A 7,748-nucleotide genomic window follows, 5' to 3' on the forward strand; every position below is an offset into this window, starting at 1 on the left:
TAAAAAATATAATTTTATCATGATTTAATTATTTTCTTTAGAATACATAGGTAGTGCAGTTTTCATTGTGTAATCCAAGACAATAATTTCATCCAAATTTCGTTTGTGACCCTTAAAAATCATTTGCCTGCGGCCGCAAATACCCCTTTTCCAATTTTATTTTCAAAATATAGCTCTAGTTTATTTTTGTGTACACAATTTTTAAACTTTATTAGTGACATGCCACTAAAAAATATAATTTTATCATGATTTAATTATCCTTCTTTTATTTTTCTTTAGAATACATAGTGCAGAATTCATTGTGTATTCAATGACTATAATTATTTCCAAATTTCTTTTTTGATCCTTAAAAATCATTTGCCTGCGGGCGCCAATACCTCTTTTCCATTTTTATTTTCAAAATATAGCTCTAGTTTATTTTTGTGTACACAATTTTTAAACTTTATTAGTGACATGCCACTAAAAAATATAATTTTATCATGAATAAATTGTCCTTAATTTTTTTTTTTGAGAATACATATTGCAGTATTCGATATGTATTTTAAGACCATAATTTCATCCAAATTTATTTTGTGATCCTTAAAATTCATATGCCTGCGGGTGCCAATACCCACTTTCCATTTTTATTTTCAAAGTATAGCTCCAGTTTATTTTTGTGTACACAATTTTTAAACTTTTTAACTACTTGCAACTAAAAAATATAATTTTATCATGAAGTAGTTGTCCTTTATTTATTTTTTTTGAGAATACATAGTGAAGTATTCGATATGTATCTTAAGACCATAATTTCATCCAAATTTCTTTTGTGATCCTTAAAATTCATTTGCCTGCGGGAGCCAATACCCCCTTTCCATTTTTATTTTCAAAATATAGCTCTACTTTATTTTTGTGGACACAATTTTTAAACTTTATAAGCCACTTGACACTAAAAAACATAATAATATCATGATTTAATAATCCTTCATATTTTATTTCATTAATTTCTCTTGAGAATACATACTGCAGTCTTCATTTTGTATTCAAAGACTATAATTATAACCAAATTTCTATTGTGATCCTTAAAAATCATCTGCCTGCGGGCGCCAATACCCCTTTTCCATTTTTATTTTCAAAACATAGCTCTAGTATATTTTTGAGGACACAATTTTAAAACTTTTTTAGCCACTTGCCACTAAAAAATATAATTTTATCATGATTTAATTATCCTTCTTTTATTTTTCTTTAGAATACATAGTGCAGAATTCATTGTGTATTCAATGACTATAATTATTTCCAAATTTCTTTTTTGATCCTTAAAAATCATTTGCCTGCGGGCGCCAATACCCCTTTTCCATTTTTATTTTCAAAACATAGCTCTAGTTTATTTTTGAGGACACAATTTTAAAACTTTTTTAGCCACTTGCCACTAAAAAATATAATTTTATCATGATTTAATTATCCTTCTTTTATTTTTCTTTAGAATACATAGTGCAGATTTCATTGTGTATTCAATGACTATAATTATTTCCAAATTTCTTTTTTGATCCTTAAAAATCATTTGCTTGCGGGCGCCAATACCCCTTTTCCAATTTTATTTTCAAAATATAGCTCTAGTTTTTTTTGTGTCCACAATTTTTAAACTTTATTAGTGACATGCCACTAAAAAAATATAATTTTGTCATATGTTAGTTATCCTTTTTTTATTTTATTTAGAATACATAGTGCAGTTTTCTTTGTGTATTCAATGACTATAATTATTTCCAAATTTCTTTTTTGATCCTTAAAAATCATTTGCCTGCGGGCGCCAATACCCCTTTTCCATTTTTATTTTCAAAATATAGCATTACTTTATTTTTGTGGACACAATTTTTAAACTTTTTTAGCCAATTGCCACTAAAAATATAATTTTATCTTGATTTAATTATCCTTCTTTTATTTTTCTATAGAATACATAGTGCAGTTTTCATTGTGTAATCCAAGACCATAATTTCATCCAAATTTCTTTTGTGATCCTTAAAATTCATTTGCCTGCGGGCGCCAATACCCCCTTTCCATTTTTATTTTCAAAATATAGCTTTACCTTATTTTTGTAGACACAATTTTTAAACTTTATTAGTGACATGCCATTAAAAAAACATAATTTTGTCATATGTTAGTTATCCTTCTTTTATTTTTCTATAGAATACATAGTGCAGTTTTCATTGTGTATTCAATGACTATAATTATTTCCAAATTTCTTTTTTGATCCTTAAAAATCATTTGCCTGCGGGCGCCAATACCCCTTTCCCATTTTATTTTCAAAATATAGCTCTAGTTTATTTTTGTGTACACAATGTTTAAACTTTTTAACCACTTGCAACTAAAAAATATAATTTTATCATGATTTAATTATTTTCTATAGAATACATAGGTAGTGCAGTTTTCATTGTGTAATCCAAGACAATAATTTCATCCAAATTTCTATTGTGACCCTTAAAATTCATTTGCCTGCGGGCGCCAATACCCACTTTCCAATTTTATTTTCAAAATATAGCTCTAGTTTATTTTTGTGTACACAATTTTTAAACTTTATTAGTGACATGCCACTAAAAAAACATAATTTTGTCATATGTTAGTTATCCTTCTTTTATTTTATTTAGAATACATAGTGCAGTTTTCATTGTGTATTCAATGACTATAATTATTTCCAAATTTCTTTTTTTATCCTTAAAAATCATTTGCCTGCGGGCGCCAATACCCCTTTTCCAATTTTATTTTCAAAATATAGCTCTAGTTTATTTTTGTGTCCACAATTTTTAAACTTTATTAGTGATATGCCACTAAAAAAATATAATTTTGTCATATGTTAGTTATCCTTTTTTTATTTTATTTAGAATACATAGTGCAGTTTTCATTGTGTATTCAATGACTATAATTATTTCCAAATTTCTTTTTTGATCCTTAAAAATCATTTGCCTGCGGGCGCCAATACCCCTTTTCCATTTTTATTTTCAAAATATAGCATTACTTTATTTTTGTGGACACAATTTTTAAACTTTTTTAGCCAATTGCCACTAAAAAATATAATTTTATCTTGATTTAATTATCCTTCTTTTATTTTTCTATAGAATACAAAGTGCAGTTTTCATTGTGTAATCCAAGACCATAATTTCATCCAAATTTCTTTTGTGATCCTTAAAATTCATTTGCCTGCGGGCGCCAATACCCCCTTTCCATTTTTATTTTCAAAATATAGCTTTACCTTATTTTTGTAGACACAATTTTTAAACTTTATAAGCCACTTGACACTAAAAAACATAATTTTATCATGATTTAATTATTTTCTATATAATACATAGGTAGTGCAGTTTTCATTGTGTAATCTAAGACAATAATTTCATCCAAATTTCGTTTGTGACCCTTAAAAATCATTTGCCTGCGGCCGCAAATACCCCTTTTCCAATTTTATTTTCAAAATATAGCTCTAGTTTATTTTTGTGTACACAATTTTTAAACTTTATTAGTGACATGCCATTAAAAAAACATAATTTTGTCATATGTTAGTTATCCTTCATTTATTTTTATTTAGAATACATAGTGCAGTTTTCATTGTGTATTCAATGACTATAATTATTTCCAAATTTCTTTTTTGATCCTTAAAAATCATTTGCCTGCGGGCGCCAATACCCCTTTTCCATTTTTATTTTCAAAACATAGCTCTAGTATATTTTTGAGGACACAATTTTAAAACTTTTTTAGCCACTTGCCACTAAAAAATATAATTTTATCATGATTTAATTATCCTTCTTTTATTTTTCTTTAGAATACATAGTGCAGATTTCATTGTGTATTCAATGACTATAATTATTTCCAAATTTCTTTTTTGATCCTTAAAATTCATTTGCCTGCGGGCGCCAATACCCCCTTTCCATTTTTATTTTCAAAATATAGCATTACTTTATTTTTGTGGACACAATTTTTAAACTTTATAAGCCACTTCACACTAAAAAACATAATTTTATCATGATTTAATTATTTTCTTTAGAATACATAGGTAGTGCAGTTTTCATTGTGTAATCCAACACCATAATTTCATCCAAATTTCTTTTGTGACCCTTAAAATTCATTTTCCTGCGGGCGCCAATATCCACTTTCCATTTTTATTTTCAAAGTACCTATAGCTCTAGTTTATTTTTGTGGACATAATTTTCAAACTTTTAAACCACTTGCCACTAAAAAACAAAATTATATCATGATTTAATTATCCTTCATACTTTATTTCATTAATGTTGCTTGCAAACACATAGTGCAGTCTTCATTTTGTATTCCAAGACTAAAATTTTTTCCAAATTTCTTTTTTGATCCTTAAAAATCATTTGCCTGCGGGCGCCAATACCTCTTTTCCATTTTTATTTTCAAAATATAGCTCTAGTTTATTTTTGTGTACACAATTTTTAAACTTTATTAGTGACATGCCACTAAAAAATATAATTTTATCACGAATAAATTGTCCTTAATTTTTTTTTTTGAGAATACATATTGCAGTATTCGATATGTATTTTAAGACCATAATTTCATCCAAATTTATTTTGTGATCCTTAAAATTCATTTGCCTGCGGGTGCCAATACCCACTTTCCATTTTTATTTTCAAAGTATAGCTCCAGTTTATTTTTGTGTACACAATTTTTAAACTTTTTAACTACTTGCAACTAAAAAATATAATTTTGTCATGAAGTAGTTGTCCTTTATTTATTTTTTTTGAGAATACATAGTGAAGTATTCGATATGTATCTTAAGACCATAATTTCATCCAAATTTCTTTTGTGATCCTTAAAATTCATTTGCCTGCGGGCGCCAATACCCCCTTTCCATTTTTATTTTCAAAATATAGCTCTACTTTATTTTTGTGGACACAATTTTTAAACTTTATAAGCCACTTGACACTAAAAAACATAATAATATCATGATTTAATAATCCTTCATATTTTATTTCATTAATTTCTCTTGAGAATACATACTGCAGTCTTCATTTTGTATTCAAAGACTATAATTATTACCAAATTTCTGTTGTGATCCTTAAAAATCATCTGCCTGCGGGCGCCAATACCGCTTTTCCATTTTTATTTTAAAAATATAGCTCTAGTTTATTTTTTTGTACACAATTTTAAAACTTTTCTAGCCACTTGCCCCTAAAAAACATAATTTTGTCATATGTTAGTTATCCTTCTTTTATTTTTATTTAGAATACATAGTGCAGTTTTCATTGTGTATTCAATGACTATAATTATTTCCAAATTTCTTTTTTGATCCTTAAAAATCATTTGCCTGCGGGCGCCAATACCCCTTTTCCATTTTTATTTTCAAAATATAGCTCCAGTTTATTTTTGTGTACACAATTTTTAAATTGTATTAGTCAATTGCCACTAAAAACCATAATAATATCATGATTTAATTATCCTTCATATTTTATTTCATTAATTTCTCTTGAGAATACATACTGCAGTCTTCATTTTGTATTCAAAGACTATAATTATTACCAAATTTCTGTTGTGATCCTTAAAAATCATCTGCCTGCGGGCGCCAATACCGCTTTTCCATTTTTATTTTAAAAATATAGCTCTAGTTTATTTTTTTGTACACAATTTTAAAACTTTTCTAGCCACTTGCCCCTAAAAAACATAATTTTGTCATATGTTAGTTATCCTTCTTTTATTTTTATTAAGAAAACATAGTGCAGTTTTCATTGTGTATTCAATGACTATAATTATTTCCAAATTTCTTTTTTGATCCTTAAAAATCATTTGCCTGCGGGCGCCAATACCCCTTTTCCATTTTTATTTTCAAAATATAGCTCCAGTTTATTATTGTGTACACAATTTTTAAATTGTATTAGTCAATTGCCACTAAAAACCATAATAATATCATGATTTAATTATCCTTCATATTTTATTTCATTAATTTTTCTTGAGAATACATACTGCAGTCTTCTTTGTGTATTCTAAGACTATAATTTTTTCCAAATTTCTTTTTTGATCCTTAAAATTCATTTGCCTGCGGGCGCCAATACCCCCTTTCCATTTTTATTTTCAAAATATAGCATTACTTTATTTTTGTGGACACAATTTTTAAACTTTTTTAGCCACTTGCCACTAAAAAATATAATTTTATCATGATTTAATTATCCTTCATTTATTTTTCTTTAGAATACATAGTGCAGTTTTCATTGTGTATTCAATGACTATAATTATATCCAAATTTCTTTTTTGATCCTTAAAATTCATTTGCCTGCGGGCGCCAATACCCCTTTTCCATTTTTATTTTCAAAACATAGCTCTAGTATATTTTTGAGGACACAATTTTTAAACTTTATAAGCCACTTGACACTAAAAAACATAATTTTATCATGATTTAATTATTTTCTTTAGAATACATAGGTAGTGCAGTTTTCATTGTGTAATCCAAGACCATAATTTCATCCAAATTTCTTTTGTGACCCTTAAAATTCATTTTCCTGCGGGCGCCAATATCCACTTTCCATTTTTATTTTCAAAGTACCTATAGCTCTAGTTTATTTTTGTGGACATAATTTTCAAACTTTTAAACCACTTGCCACTAAAAAACAAAATTATATCATGATTTAATTATCCTTCATACTTTATTTCATTAATGTTGCTTGCAAACACATAGTGCAGTCTTCATTTTGTATTCCAAGACTAAAATTTTTTCCAAATTTCTTTTTTGATCCTTAAAAATCATTTGCCTGCGGGCGCCAATACCTCTTTTCCATTTTTATTTTCAAAATATAGCTCTAGTTTATTTTAACTAAACTTTATTAGTGACATGCCACTAAAAAATATAATTTTATCATGAATTAATTGTCCTTTATTTTTTTTTTTTTGAGAATACATAGTGCAGTATTCGATATGTATTTTAAGACCATAATTTCATCCAAATTTCTTTTGTGATCCTTAAAATTCATTTGCCTGCGGGTGCCAATACCCACTTTCTATTTTTATTTTCAAAGTATAGCTCCAGTTTATTTTTGTGTACACAATTTTTAAACTATTTAACTACTTGCAACTAAAAAATATAATTTTATCATGAAGTAGTTGTCCTTTATTTATTTTTTTTGAGAATACATAGTGAAGTATTCGATATGTATCTTAAGACCATAATTTCATCCAAATTTCTTTTTTGATCCTTAAAATTCATTTGCCTGCGGGCGCCAATACCCCCTTTCAATTTTTATTTTCAAAATATAGCATTACTTTATTTTTGTGGACACAATTTTTAAACTTTATAAGCCACTTGACACTAAAAAACATAATTTTATCATGATTTAATTATTTTCTTTAGAATACATAGGTAGTGCAGTTTTCATTGTGTAATCCAAGACCATAATTTCATCCAAATTTCTTTTGTGACCCTTAAAATTCATTTGCCTGCGGGCGCCAATACTCCCTTTCCATTTTTATTTTCAAACCATAGCTCTAGTATATTTTTGAGGACACAATTTTTAAAAACTTTTTTAGCCACTTGCCACTAAAAACTATAATTTTATCATGATTTAATCATCCTTCTTTTATTTTTCTTTAGAATACATAGTGCAGTCTTCATTTTGTATTCAAAGACTATAATTATTACCAAATTTCTGTTGTGATCCTTAAAAATCATCTGCCTGCGGGCGCCAATACCGCTTTTCCATTTTTATTTTAAAAATATAGCTCTAGTTTATTTTTGTGTACACAATTTTAAAACTTTTCTAGCCACTTGCCACTAATAAACATAA

This window comes from Diuraphis noxia, unplaced genomic scaffold (assembly GCF_037042655.1).
Source record: "Diuraphis noxia isolate RWA-SAM2 unplaced genomic scaffold, SU_Dnox_SAM2 contig0005, whole genome shotgun sequence".
Lineage (NCBI taxonomy): Eukaryota > Metazoa > Arthropoda > Insecta > Hemiptera > Aphididae > Diuraphis > Diuraphis noxia.